Source organism: Hyaena hyaena, unplaced genomic scaffold, assembly GCF_003009895.1.
Source record: "Hyaena hyaena isolate Hyena2069 unplaced genomic scaffold, ASM300989v1 scaffold_62, whole genome shotgun sequence".
In the NCBI taxonomy this organism is placed as follows: domain Eukaryota; kingdom Metazoa; phylum Chordata; class Mammalia; order Carnivora; family Hyaenidae; genus Hyaena; species Hyaena hyaena.
This window is the reverse complement of record NW_024080694.1, coordinates 1,630,139-1,645,794: the sequence shown is the minus strand read 5'-3', so window position 1 is coordinate 1,645,794 and position 15,656 is coordinate 1,630,139.

Here is a 15,656-nt window from a genome sequence, read left to right as displayed (position 1 = left end):
CCCCCCCCCCCCCCCCCCCCCCCGCCCCGCCGGGGGCATTTGACTTAATTAAAATGGCTAATTGAGGCATTTCCTTTTTTCCCCCCAGTAAGTGTAAAAATGGAAATAAAGGACGGAAAAAGGAAAAACTAAATCCACGGTATTTTGGATCACAAAGGCAGAGGAAGGGTTTTCATTAGGTTAATAGCTTCACTATTACATCAGAAGCAATTTTAAATGAAGTAAATTAGCATCGAGAGTGATTTTTTAAAAAAACACTTTAGATTGTAAAGTGTAACAAATTTGCAGAAAAATGCGCCTGAAAGTGTTTAGCTCTGACTTTTCACAAACTGAACAGGAAGACAGTGGCAGGATCTGACCAGATCCAGAACACAAAATACTGCTAGGATCCCAGGGCCGTCTCCGGCCCCTCTCAGTTCCTATCGGCTACCCCTGCTCTCCCCCCCACCCCCCGCCCTCCTCCTGAGGGTCACGCCCATGGGGCAGAATTGAAACTCCTCTTTTAACAGTAAAACTTAGAATGGAATGAATGAGCTCTGGGTTTAAATGACAAGGCACGCAGAAGTTACAGATGACACAATTGCCTTTTTCTAGGACTCAGGCTGAGATCACCCAAGGAAGGAGACCTATGACACCAAAGTAAATGCAACTCAGGCCTCGTGACCCAGTAACTTAAGAGAAATGGAAAAAACACATCAGTAGCAGCGTGGGGGAAATAGCCAAATGCCTGAGTAGCTTAGAAACTAGGAAGCCGGGGGCTGGTCTGGGGCCATCCCGTGGATAGGACCCTTAAACCCCAAAGTTCCTGAAGCCTCAGAATCTGCAGTCGTGTCTCCTCGCTCCCACGAATCCAGATGAAGCTCAGCCTAGCTCCTTGGGCATACTTTGGACTTCCCTGAGCTTTTTAATCTAAGGATTTCAAAACACTTTGCAAGAATTAAGGTTACAACACCTCTGAGTACTGTTGTTACATGCACCGAATGGAGAGAAATATGGGTCAGGATTGGCTGGGATGGCATGTAATGCCACAGATACATAAATGTAATCTCTTCAAAGGTAGGAACAAATCTGGGGCGATTTCAACCAGTCACATTATAGACGTTTGGAATGAGAGTGTGCAAGCGCTGGCTGGGAAGCTGATCACTTTTAATTCCCCTTGTGTCCTCAATGAATGAGTAAATCATTCAAGTAACATCTCCATTACCTTTTACTCACAGCGAACTTTCTAGAAGTGGTATTCTTTTCCTCCTCCACCCATTTCCCTTCCCCCTTTTATATTCACAGTGAAACAGGCAAGTCAAATATTATTTGCTCCGTTTTGTAGATGAGAACACTGAGGCGCGAGTGCCTTTCAGTAGCTACTCAGGAGTAAGCAGCTCGGAGCTGGGACTTGAACTTGGGTCTTTGGACTCTGTATTCAATGTTGTTGTTGTTGTTGTTGTTGTGTCTGCACATTGCCCCATAAAGTCTTCTGGTAGAATGATGATTGGAGAAGGTGGTCTGAGATAAATACAAATATTGAGCCTTTAGCCCCATTTGCCTCTTCCAAACAACCTGGTACATTTGCTTTAAAGGTGGCAGCATCGCCCAGGGTGAGAGATACATAACCGACTAAACATTTACTGTGCGCCTTCCATGTGCCAGGCACTGTAGACCCTTGGGAAAGAGATGACCCTGCCTCAGTCCTACTTGGTCATGGAATGGGAGGCTCCCTGGGGTCTGGGACTGTGACAGTCTGGCTCACCCTTGAACTCTCCAGAGCCCAGCGCAGTGTTTGCTGCAAGGAAGGTGTCCAATGTCAACACAGATGGACAGGTGGATGGATGGATGTTGGACAGATGCATGTCTTCCCGCAGCTCAGGGAACCGTGAGCAAGGAAGCAGAAATCTTGTGATTGGGGTACCGTTCTAACTCTGAACCCCTTCTGCTGTATGACCTTGAACAAGCAGATCTGTCACTGTGGTTCTTATTTGCTCATCTTTATTTATTTATATTTTAATTGAGAGAGAGAGAGAAGAGAGCATGAGTGAGGGAGAGGGGCAGAGGGAGAGAGGATCTTCATCAGGCTCCATGCTCAGTGCCGATCCCATGACCCTGGGACCATAACCTGAGCTGAAATCCAGAGTCGGATGCTCAACCAACTGAGTCACCCAGGTGCCCCTTTATTTGCTTATCTTTCAATGGGAGCGATACTCCTTGATTTCTTCCATTCCTTCAGTGGCTGTTTTGTGAAAACAGAACAGTCCTATGATTCTGTGAAAATAGCTCCTATAATGATGCTTGTCAGACTGACCATGGGAATAGTTTTATGTTTCCTTTTAAAACAATACAACAGAGTGACTGGGTTCCTCGTCCACCTTTACTCTGGGCAAGGAAAGGCATTGTAGCGATGAAGATTATGGAACTGGCTTGTCCACAGAGCTTGGGCTGGGTAAGGGAAGGCAAATGTTTAGTTAATCACTCCCCTCCCTCTCCTCAAAAAATAGAGGAGTGGGATCTCATTACCAACCCCCGGAACTGCCCATATCAGATATGGGAGTATTTCTCTAATGATCCCGAAAGCAGTCAATGGCGTGGCAGTCCCTAGAAGATGCAGAGGAGAGAGACGCAGCCAAACATCACACCTTCAATCTTCCTGCATGTTTTATAGCGCGTATCTCATTCTCTCTCTCAGCAGCCCTGTCAGGTGGGCGATTTGTTCCCATTTAACAGATGTGGGTGCTGAGTTCCAGACATTGAACAGTCTGCCCAAAGTCCTGCAGCGGGAGAGGCGTGTCAGACTCCATCCCAGGCCTGGTAACTGGAGTTCTTTGCCTGTTCCTGTCCTGTGCTTTGCGAATGGAGTCTGATGTGTTAGGCCAGTGACCTGTCTTCTTTTGGGAGCAGCCGTTTTGCTGCCAGGAAGTGTAAGTATGCTGCAGTGGTCCTGAGTTGGGGCTGAGATTTCTACCAGTTGAGATTTATCAACAGCGTGCTCACGGCATACTAAGAGCCTTGAGAAGTGCTTCGCGTGAACTAACAAGCCATTACCCCACAGCACCCCTATAGGGCAGTACTGCTATTGTTCCCTTTTCACAGATGAAGAGCCTGAGGCTCAGAGAAGGTAAGGGATTTGCCCAAAGTCACACAGCACAACCTTCGTTTGTGAATTAACACACCCAGAGCTCTTAACCATGAAGGCCCATTGTCCCTTTGTTTTTGGAACTGGGAGGGGACTTTCTAAACTTTATAAACTATTTCTTTAGTCTTAAATGAAACGTGGTATCCTGGAACAGAAAAGGATATTATTGGGAAAATGAGTGACATCCAAACAGAACCTGGAGTTTAATCAACCATGTGGTGCCAACATTGGTTTCTTAGTTGCGATAAAGGTGCCAGGGAAACATCAAATGGTAATGTTGGAGGAAAATGCATGAAGATCTCTGTACTATCTTTGCAACTTTTCCGGAAATCTAAAAGTATTCCAAAATTTCAAGTTTATTAATAAAAGCATTGAGTCCATACAGCCCCCATTTTCAGCGAGAAGGAAATCGAGGCAGGGACGGGAGGCCAGAGCCAGCTAGCAGCAAGGACACGGCGGCCCCAGCCTCCCCGGGTCCTGCCCTGCTATTAGGCTCCCTGGGTGCTGGCTGGTGTGCTGTGTGTGACCTTCCAGAATGAGTTTAGAGCAGAGAGAGATGAATGTGAGGCGTGTCCACGGAACATGTCAGAGATTCTTCTTGACACAGGACATGACATTTTGAAAAATCAGTTTCTAGATCTGACCTTTAGATCGGTGACTACTTGAGTGTCTGTCAGTTTCCTCATCCAGTCATGGCTCTCGGTCAGCCACAGCCGGTGAGCCAGTCTGGGGGCCGTGCTGTTCAGTCGCGAACTTTAATTCCACGCCTCATTAGCTCAAAGGCAGCGGGAGTGAGTTGGGGAAATATCCGTGCAAGGAAGGCTTGCCCTCTGCTTGAAGAGGCAGGCCCGTGGGAGTCTGGGCTCCAGGACACTCAGGACACATTTCTCATCCAGGCTCTGAGTCGCGAGGGTGTCTGGTCTCTGCGACACTAAGAGCCAGCAGCCCCGCTCCCTGCATTCCCTGGACGGTTCCTCACTCTGTGCCCTGCGCCCGGGCGGGGGCCGCAGCCCTCCGCGGCCAGGAAGCAGTCAGCTCACGTTCACCCTCGTGTCCCAGATGGGGAAGCCACGCCTGAGAGGGGAAAGAACTGCCAATTCGCCGTCGAGGTTCGTTTTGTATCTGGAATTTTCTTTCTCCCTCGCCGGAGTTACAGTAGGTTTTCTGAGTTCCTGCTGATAAGCATTTTTCTTACTTCTTCTCTGGGGAGGTGAACCTGTGGATGACATTTCCCTGGCAGCCTGACCGCTCAGTATTTCTCAGACACACAGCTCAACAGCTGGTGCCCACTAGGAGCACAAAGAAGGAATAATTAGAGGAACCAGAGGAAAGGGACCCACCTGTATGGAGTACTTAGATTTTACTTTAGCGCTTTGTAATCAGTCTCATTTCATTCCCAAGACAACTCTGTGAGGGAGGTATCCTTTTTTTTTCTTTCTAAAAAATGTTTATTTATTTTTGAGAGAGAGAAACAGAATGCGAGCGGGGGAGGGGCAGAGAGAGAGGGAGACACAGAATCTGAAGCAGACTCTAGGCTCCGAGCTGTCAGCACAGAGCCTGATGTGGGGCTTGAACTACAAGATCATGACCTGAGCTAAGTTGGATGCTTAACCAACTGAGCCATCCAGGTGCCCCTGAGGTAGATTTTCTTATTTGTCCCATCTTACAGGTGAGTACGGGAAAGCCCAGATAGGTTAAGTAACTTGCTCAAGGTCACACAGGTAGTAAATGGGATCGGGGCATGGGGAGGCTCCCTGTAAAGACTATGCCTATAACATAAGGGTGACCAGCTGACCGATTTCGGTAAGTATTCCCTTCTTATATTTTTGACACTTTGTGAAGTTAGTGGTAAAGAGGAGAAGGTTTGAACTTCAGGATTGGAGACACCTGACAGCAAATCCTAGCTCTGCAGCTAATTGGCTGTAGGGCCCAGACAAGTCACCTGACCCCTCCCTGCCTCAGCCGTAGTAATAACTGAAATGGCAGTGAGAACATCGACTCCGAAGGCCATGGCGGTGAAAAGTACGCAAGGTACTGTGTATCCAGCCCCGAGGTGCCACACAGCTGACTCGAAATTCAGGCAGATCGCTTCGCGGTTGAAAGAGCCCAGGCTGGAAGGTCAGACAAAGCTGGATTTGGATCCCAACCTAGCTACTTATTTGCTCTGTGGCCTTCAGCAAATTGCAAAACCTCTCTGACCCAGAATGTCCTCATCCATAAAATGATACAGAAGCATGAGAGCCGATGGTGTCCAGTAGGATGGGTGATAAATCACACCAAGGACCCAGGCTGGGACTGTAGGCAGACACTGGTGTTCTTCTTGTCATTCCTAAGCATTTTCCGTTCCCTCATTTGTCTTCCCTGCTCTTTCCGTTCTGGTCCGCGGGCTTGCCAAAGTCTGTGTTTTGCCTGTTTAGGAGTACAGCTTGGAAGGGAGGGTCAGTGGCAGGGAACAGGGCAGTGCCTAGGGGCTCAGCCTTCCACCACCTGGGGACCTGCTGACCTTGACCTTAGTCGTTCAGAAGCAAGCCGTCTGGCTTCTCTGACCTTGTTCAGCTCCTCCGGGGTGTCAGAAAACACCCTGGCGGGGTGGGGGCGGGGATAGGGAAGGTGAGCAATGACTTGAAACTGCCATTTTGTGGACACCACCTTGATTCCCCAAACAGAGGTCGCACTGGGATCCCACAGGGAGAGAAGGGGTTAAAACAATTAGCACACGGCCAGCTTCTGCTGAGGCAGGGGTAGTTTAGGTCTAGCCAGGAGTTTAGGAGCCTGAAGTCACAGAGGCCTGGGGCTTAAAGTATGGCCCGAGGACTTACCCACGTCAGCTTCAGATTCCTTGTTTGTGAAATGGGGTTAGTGAGAATTCTCACCTCCTGAGATTGTGCCGTTGAAATAGAATCCTGCCTGGAAAGCGTTTCCCTGACATACACCAAATGCTCAGCAAATGTTGGCTACCAGTAACTGGGGTCAAAGATGGTCAGAGGCCGTATGTCAATCCATCAGGAATATATACTAAACAATGCTTCTCATGAGTGGACGTGGGGGTGGGTCTGGTCAAGATGCAGATTCTGGGGCACCTGGGGGGCTCGGCTGGTTAAGCTTCTCACTCTTGATTTCCTCTCAGGTCACGATCTCATGGTTTGTGAGTTCAAGCCCCGTGTCGGGCTCTGTGGAGCCTGCTGAGGATTCTCCATCTCCTTTTCTCTCTCTCTGCCCATCCCTTGCTCTCTCTCCCTCTCTCCCAAAAGCAAATAAATAGACATTAAAAAAAAAGATGCAGATTCTGTTCATTAGGGCTGGAGTGGAGCCTGAGAATCTGCATTTCCAACCAGTTCCTAGGTGAAGTCCATGCTGTTAGCCTACCAACCACAATCAGAGTAGCATGGGGTTGAAACCCACTTCCAAATAGAGACCTGTTAGGTCTCAGTTAAGATGAGCTAATTCCTGAAAATGGGTCTATTTTGGGTAAATCCGGAAGGAGGGGAGCACAGAGGAAGTACTGTTTTGAGTAGCTGCTTGGCATCTGGTGTGTTGAATGCTCTCGGGTCCTCACGGCATCACTGAGGGATGTTCTCATGTCTGCTGTTCAGATGGAACGCGGATGTTCAGCATGCAAGGTCCCAAAACTTAGCAAAAGGGGGGCCTGAGATATGGCCTTGGGTCTCCTGCCTCCAACCCATCTCCAGTCCTATCCTGTACCTTGGATGCAATGGCAGGAGCCTGAAAACACAGTTGGCACGGTCCTACACAAGCCACCTCCTCCCTTTGGACCTCGGATTCCCTGTTGGCAGTGAGGGACCTGGGTGTAAATGGCCTCTAAGCCCGCCCACCCCCAGCCCCACCTCCTGTTGGAAGAGTTACTCTGTCCATGTGTCCACTCTAACTCAGCACTGCCCTGGCTGCGTCCCCACTCTGCTTCCTAACTCGGTGCTGAAGTTCTAATTGCAGACATATCGATGTCACCCGTCCACTTAGGAATGCCATCAGAGCCGCTGGACACAGATATCTTCACTGCCAGCCAGCCAAGACATCGAGAGGCAACCAGAATAAACTCTGCACCTGGTCCAGAGAGAACATTCTTCCATACCCAAGGGATGAACTTCTCGGTGTCCCTGCAGGTAGAGAAGGCCACTTGCGTCAACTTGAAGTCATGTGGGATCTAGTTTCACCTGGAGCCCAGGCTTGGAGTCTTAACCCCATAGGGCCCGAGTGCTAAAGAGATTGGTTTGAACCTACAAAAGGAGAGACAGGCAGACAGGCCCGTGTTCCTTGGACGGACTCCCACATACCTGCTGGGCTCATAGAGAATGTCTATGGTAATGGGTCAGGATTGCAGAAGAACGTGTTGGCCAGAGTTAAAATCTCTGAGTTTGAGTCTTGGGCTATAATGTTGGACAAGTTATCAAATCTCCTTGGGCCAAGATTTCCTCTTCTGTAAAATAAGGCAAATGTTGGTAGTTCTCTGGTGTGGTTCTGGTGAGAAATAAATGAGCTAATACGTGCACACCATCCCATGCACGTGATCCCCATCAATATGAAATCTCTTAGAGCAGGGACTTCTCTGTTGCGTTTATCGCTCGATACCTAGTATCTGGAACAGTGCCTAGCACATGATAAACGTGCACAGATATTTAGTCAATGATTGAATCAGGGGGGCCTCTAGAGTGGTGGTTTTCAAACTGTGTTCCAAGGAACTCTAGGGTGCCTGGGGCCACAGAATGGTGGGATGGAGAGTGTGAGAAGAAACACCTGAAGAGGAACCAGCATCATTCTGCTCCTTTCTCCTGCTCAGATCCTCTCTCAGATACATGGGGTTTTCTGGGTTCTATAGGAAGATTTTTGCAGCTGAAAAATAGTTGGAGCATCATCCATGTCCCAAATTTATTTCCTAGACCACCTGCCTTAGATTGTCCTGGGTGAGGGTTAAGAATGCTGATTCCCTGACCCCACCCGTGATCTACTGAATCATATTTTCTGGGGAAGGAATATGCATTTTTAATCAATTTCTTAAGGCATTCCTATTCATGCCAACATTTGAAAAAACACATGTCTAAATCATTTTATTAGCGGGGACATTGAGGCCTTGTTAGGTGAGGTGCCTGGCTGGGGTCTCCAGGGAATGTTGGGAAGGCTGATGTAAAGGTATCTTAATACCTAGATGGGTGCTCTTTCTAGGCTGAGGCTTCCGTGACCCTATAACAGGCAAGCCCCTTGTGGAGACGCCTATCAGGGGATGAGAGGGGGTGTGGGAAGGAGACAGGACCCCGGTCAACACTATCTCAGCCTTGGGACAACTGTCTGCCTCTTGGAGCTTTGGCTTGGCTCACATGTGCCCCCGGGTAGGCACTCAGTAGGTGTTGGTCCAATTGAAGAAGGAGTGAGTGAAAGAATGACCTTCTTATGGAGAGATATAAACGAACAGTGTACCATACAATGGCAGACAGTACTAAGCTCTGCGAAGAAAATAAAACTAGGTAGGGGATAGAGAGTGATATGTTGGGGAGCTATTTTAGATAGAATATTTAGATACCTTTTTGGAAAGAAAAACCTCTTCTGAGGAGGTGACATCTGAATAGTGGTTAGAGATATGTGGGAAATGGAGTTGTCTAATGGGAAGGTAAAGGGGACAGCAAGTGCAAAGGCCCTGAGGCCGGAAGGTACTTGGTGCTCTTGAGGGCCTGCAAGGACTGTGTGAGGCTTGCATGAGACACTGGGGAAATTTCTTAGGACAGTGCCTGCTGCACGTTGGCTGTTATGACTATTGTCAATTTGTCCTCGTGATGTAAAGGGCAAGTACCATCAGATTTACCTTTTAGTGTGTTTATTTATTTTATTCTATTATTTATTTAAAAGTCATATTCATCAAGATATGATTTCCCTACAGTAAAATTCACCCTTGTCTAGTGAACAGGTGGATGAGATTTGGCAAATGCTTCCTTCCATTTGTCAAGCAAATGGATATCAAACATCAAGATATCAAACCTGCTCATCACAACAGGGTCCCTTGTGCCTTTATAGCAAATCTCCTCAATTTCAATCACTGGTCTGATTTCTGTCTCTAGAGCCTGGGAGTCATATGGATATAATCTTTCGTGTCTGTGTTCTTTCACTTAGCAGAATGCTTTTTAGATTCCTCTTTGCTGCTACATGTATACCAGTTCATTCTTTTTTTTAAAAATTATTTTTAATGTTGATTTATTTTTGAGAGGGAGGGGGAGGGACAGAAAGAGGGAGACACAGAATCGGAAGCAGGCTCTAGGCTCTGAGCTGTCAGCGCAGAGCCCAACTTGGGGCTCTAATTCACAAACTGCGAGATCATGACCTGAGCCTAAGTTGGACGCTTAACCAACTTAACCACCCAGGCGCCCCATGTTCTTTTCTGTTGTTGTTTTTAACTGCTGAGTAACATTCCATTGGGCAGATATACCACATATTGTTAATCCATTCGTCAGTTGAAGGACATCTGGGTTGTTCTCAACTTGGGGTTATGAGGAAGGCTGCCACAACCATTAATGTATATATCTTTGTGTGGATATATGTTCTCATTTCTCCAGGTATTTACCTAAAAGTGGGGTTCCTGGACTGTATGTTTAACCTGCTAAGAGATCACTGACTTAGCACTGTACCCGTTCTGGTACATGTGTCATGGTAGCTTGTTATGGTTCTAGATTCTATTTCCACAATGACTAATGGGATCCAGCATCTTTTCCTGGGCTTGTCTGTCATCCCCATCTCTTCTTTGGTGAAGTCTCTGCTCAAGTATTTTGCCTACTTTTCAATTAGGATGTTTGTTTTCTTGAGTTGTGGGAATTTTTTTAATATTCCAGAGGCAAGTTCTTTATCTCATACATATGTGTTTTGCAAATAGGTCTTCCTTGTCTATAACTTGTCTTTTTATAACGTGGGTGGCTCAGTTGGTTAAGCATCTGGCTCTTTTTCTGCTCAGGTCATGATCTCATGGTTTCATGAGTTCAAGCCTGCTTTGGGCTCTCGGCTGATGGTGGAGAGCCTGCTTGGGATTCTCTCTCTCCCTTTTTCTCTCTGCCCCTCCCCTGCTCACATTGTCTCTGTCTCTCTCAAAATAAATATGTAAACTTAAAAAAAATTAACTTGTCTTTTCACATTCTTAAAGAGTACCTTTTGAGGACGTGAAGTTTTAGCTTTAAAAAATTATTTATTTTTTAAAATTCCAGCGTAATTAATATACAGTGTTATATTAGTTCCACATGTATAATATAGTGATTCAACAATTCTACACATTCCTCAGTGCTCATCATGATAAGTGGGCCCTTAATCCCTTCACCTATTTCCCTCATCCCCTCACCTCCTCTCTGGTAACTGTCAATTTGTTCTCTACAGTTAAGAGTCTGGGTCTTTTGTTTGTCTGGTTAAAGACAATGTGCTATACATATATAATAGAATATGCTCAATTGTGAAAAAGAATGAAGTCTTACCATATGCAACAACATGGATGGATCTAGAGAGGATTAGGCTAAATGAAATAAGTCCATCAGAGAAAGACAAATACCATATGGTTTTGCTCATATGTGGAATTTAAGAAACAAAACAAATGAATAAAAAGGGTTTTACATTTCTATTAAACCCAGTTTACCACTTTTTTCCTTTATGGTGTACATATTTTCTGTTATAAGAAAATTTTTGCCTGACCCAACGATACAAAGATTGTTATCTATCCTACATTTACTTTTTCCCCTAAAAGCTTTAGAGTTTTAACTTTTATATTCAGGTCAATGACCCATTCTGAGACCTTGAGTTAACTTTTATATGTGATATGAACTAAGTTTTATCTATATCTTTTGATCGATCAATCGATTGTCCAATTGTTACAGGAACATTTGCTGAAAGATCTCCTTTACTAGCAAGACAGAAAGATGTCATTCTGTATAGAATAGAATTTCCAATCCATTATGAGAGAAGGAAAAGAAGAGGTGAAGGCATAGATTGGAGGAAGCCTCGTTGGAGGAATGGAGCTCCGAGTGACCCACCAATTGGCCTGCATGGCATTGACATCAAGCACCTCCATGAGGAAACCCCTAGCCCAAAAGTGGTGTGCAGCCTGGCTAGGGAGGTGCCCCATGGGGTGTTTCTTCTGGTGTTCTCAGAGATTTGTAATCATCTTGCATAAACGGCAGATTAGGAAAGCGTTAGGGAACGAGAGGGTGGCCAGAGCATGTGGCACACCAGCCTGGCATGGGGCCACCGAGTGTAGCCTGTGGGAATGACCTTGCCTCGCAGATCAAGCAGAGTTGAAGCCAGGGCAGGGATGGCTTCTCCCCTCCCTCCTGTCACCAGAAGGGAGACACTGCTGGGTCTGTCTAGTGTCGGAGCCTCCGTGGCATCCACAGCCTCTGGCGGCGGCAGACAGATAGGACCCTGAGAGCCTCCAGAAACAGCCTCGTTTATTCTACTTTCGGAAGGAGGTGAGTCGCAGGGGTTTGGCCCAGAGGCAAGTTAGCAACAAATAAAATTCATTCTACTTCTCCTGCCCCTTCTAACCCCCACACCGCCTGCCCTCCCCTAGGGCCAATTAGGTGTTGACCCTTGCCACCTTGACCCAGGGTCCCAGGAGAGACTTCACAGGAAGCTGCCTCTTTCAAGCTTAGAACTTTGGTGGTTCCCATATTTACTGAGCATCGACCATGGACGCACCTATCTTCTCATTTATAAGACTGAGAGATGGTTCCTGCGCTCTGGGTGCTTACATTCAAACTGTGGGAGACATGAACTCAACAGGTATTACAGGTGGAACTGAAATAGCCCGTGGCCGAGGGCCTCCTCTGTGCCAGACACAATGTCAGAGTCTCCAGACATTATTGGATTTGTTCTCACAGCAATGCAGTGAGGAGTGAGATGGGCATCCTCATTCCTAGAAATTGGGGCCCAGAAAGGTTAAGTAACATACCCACGTGTGCACAGCTAGTAAGTATCGGAGCCGGATTGTGAACTTGAGACTGTCAGACTCCACTTTCGCTAATCATGCTGTCCATATGGGTATAAGACCAGAGCTAAGCTGAGGGCTGTGGGAGTTCCAGAAGGCATGCACTGCTTCCCTAGCTTGAAAAGGAAATTTGGTTCCAAATGGTAAGGCCTACTGTTCCCAGAAGAAATACCTCTCTCTCCAGCCCAGATCTCACTTTCTAACTCCAGATCTGTCCATTCAGCTCCACCTGTCTGTCCATCCTCTCCACCCAGATGATCAACCATCTCCAGACTTGGGGAGCCCAAAGGTGCGTGCATCACTATCCAGTCTAACATCTCTCCTACTTCCACGCTCCCTTGTCTTGACGAGGTGCAGACATCAATCAGCCTCGTCGGTTGCTCAACACAAAACCCTGGGAATCTCATTTTAGATTCTGCTTTTCCATAATTCCTCCTCATCCAATGTCCATCTGCTCATTCAAAGTCCTATTCCCCTGCTTCCTCGTTGTCTCTGGTGTTAACCATTCAATAAATATTGGTCATTTAATAAATATTTATGAGAACCCGCTGTGTGCCAGCTAATGAGCACAGAGCAATGAACCACAGAAAAATCTCTGTGGAGACAGTGAGCTCCACCTTTTCATAGCCGTTGGCCTGGTTCAGGTCTTTCTTATGTCTTGTCTGAGCTCTGACAACATTTTTGTTGTCGAGCCTCCTTTCTCTTGGCCTTGACTTTCTATAAGCTGTACTATATAGTTTTCCTAAAATGCAACTCTGATCATGCCATTCCCCTGCTTAATCCTGCAATGGCTCCCCCTTGCCCATAAGAAGAAAGTGAGACTATTTACCCTGACATAGCAGGTCCCCCATGATGTGATATGGTCCCTGCAAACGTCTCAACTTCCCACGTATCTGGCCTGGCCTCAGAGACTTGGTTTTCCTCGGCCACCTCTTCTGTCTTGTCCAAATGGAATATACTCCTCCTTCTCCTCCTGGAAAACTCCTGCTTATGCTTCAAGGCTTCTCCACTTAAAAGCCATCCCTGCTCTCTCCAGGCAGAGTTGAGAGCCTTCTCCATTGTGTTCCTATTTTCCTATTCATCTTTCTGTTCATCCCTATTTTCCAGTACTTTGTGCACTGAAAGTGTCTAGCCCAGAGAGCTAGGATGGGGCTCTACTCATGGCTAACACCTAGAGCATATGGAAACCTGATGCATAGCGGATGTTTCGATACTGTTTGTTGAATGAATGAATGAATGAATGAATGAATGAAGGAGTGAATCAATGACATAGGACACTATGTTCCACCCACCAGGATTAGGTCTGGGTGAAGGAGATATCCCACAGTCAGGTGCTGAGGGAACTATAGGTGGTACACAGGTTGGCACAGAGAAGGAGCCAGTGACAGTGAGAAGCCATGTGGAAGATAAGTCCTGGCCTCCGATTCCTAAGCCTCAAGTCTTACTCTTCTTGCCCGTGTGCCCTTGGGCGAGTGACTTCACTCTGACCTTTTATTAATACTATCACTGTGGTAAAATATGCATAACATAAAGTTTACCATCTTAACCATGTTTAAGGGTACATTTCAGTGTATATTCAGTGTATATTCACACTGCTGTGCAACCATAACCCCCGTTCATCTCCAGAATATTTTTCATCTTCCCAAAGTGAAACTCTGTATTTGTTTAGACACTCACTTCCCATTCTCCCCTCCTCTCCACCCCTCTCCCCCCTCCCCACCACCCCCCACCTCTGGGAACCACCATTCTACTTCCAGTCTCTAGGAACTGGACTATTCTGGGTACCTCATATAAGTGGGATCGTGCAGTGTCTGTCCTTCTGTGACAGTATTTCACTCAGCATCGTGTCTTCAAAGTTCATCCATGTTGGAGCGTGTGACAGGATTTCCGTGCATCTTAAGACTGAATAAATATTCCATTGTATCCGTAAACCACAGTTTGTTTATCCATTCATCTGTCAGTGAACTCTTGGGCTGCGTCTACCTTTTGGCTGTTGTGAATAATGCAGCTATGAACCTAAGCGTGCAAATATCAGTTTGAGTCCCTGCTTTCACCTCTTTTGGATATATACCCAGAAGTGGAATTGCTGGATTATATGGTAATGTTACGTTAATTTTTGAAGGAACTGCCACACTGTTTCCCAGAGCGGCCACACTATTTTATAACTAAAAAAAATTTTTTAATGTTTATTTATTTTTGAGAGAGAAAGCACAAGCAGGGGAGGGTCAGATAGAGAGGGAGACAGAGGACCTGAAGCGGGCTCTGTGCTGAAAGCAGATAGCCAGATGTGGGGCTCGAACCCATGAACTGTGAGATCATGACCTGAGCTGAAGTGAGACACTTAACAGACTGACCCACCTGAGAACCCCTACACCATTTTATACTTTTATAGGCAATGCACAAAGCTTTCCATTGTCTTGATGGCCTCATCTGCCCTTTGGGGATGGTGCTACCTGCCTGCATCATAGGGTGCACAGGCATGTTTTGAAAATCAAATGAAACAATGCTTGTGAGGCACTTGCTGAATTATTGTTCTTGTGCCCACATGCAAAGGGTGCTTGATCCCCTGGGGAGCCACTGGCGCCCATGGGAGTTTCCTTACCTATCAGCAGACACACACCACCTTCTGGTGACTTGGAAGGGGACTGTCTTCTGATGACAGCGAGTTTTTTTCCCTTTTCTACAGAAGCAATGACTATAGGAGTGCTTTCCACCTTTGGGCAGAGTCAACCTATGTGCTCCAGGCCAAATTAAAGAACTCTCAGTCTTGCTTAATTCACCAAAGCTCAAGGGCATGGTGCCAAGCAAGGGAGCATGGCTGTGACTAGTGCCCAGTGCTTCCTTCCAGACGCTCTCAGTTTAGTGGCAGATACAGCCCATTTGTGATAGAGTATTACTGTCCCTCCTTTAGGAGGATTGCCCATCTTTGTCCTGTTCAACACCCATGTGGTCGTTTAATTTGCTTTGAACAGTGAAATGGGAAAAGAATGAATGTGTATTACTTCTGGGTGGAAGCCTTAAAAGTCAACACCTTTTTAAACTATTTTGCTTTTCCCTTTCTCATGACAATCAGCAATATCCCCCAAACCACCTGTCCAGTTGGGTTCCAGAGTGAAGCTGAGCAGAGGGGCAACCAATCTGTGCTGAACACAAAGGGTGAATGAAAAATAAACCCGTGCTGTTGTAGGCTACTGAGAATTGGGGCTATTTGTTACTGCAACATAACCTAGTCCATGCTGACTAATACATCAGCAAACAGTTCATCCCAATGGTGAGGAAAGTGTGGGGAAAGGAAATGGATAGTGTTCCATGGGCACATAGAGGAGGGGAGGAGGGAAAAAAGCTTAACCCTGTAGGGAGAGGTCTCTGATGGTTTCTACTTTTAATCTTGTACTCATTTACTCCTTCCAATAACTGTGAGGCAACAATAATTACCTTCATTTTTTAGGTAAGGGACTTTCAGCTCAGAGATGTTAAATTTCTTAGTGTCTTTCAGCTTGTCATGAACGAGGTGACATTCAAATTGAGGTCTCTCTGATACCTACATTCTAGATTTTTAATATTAATAATAAC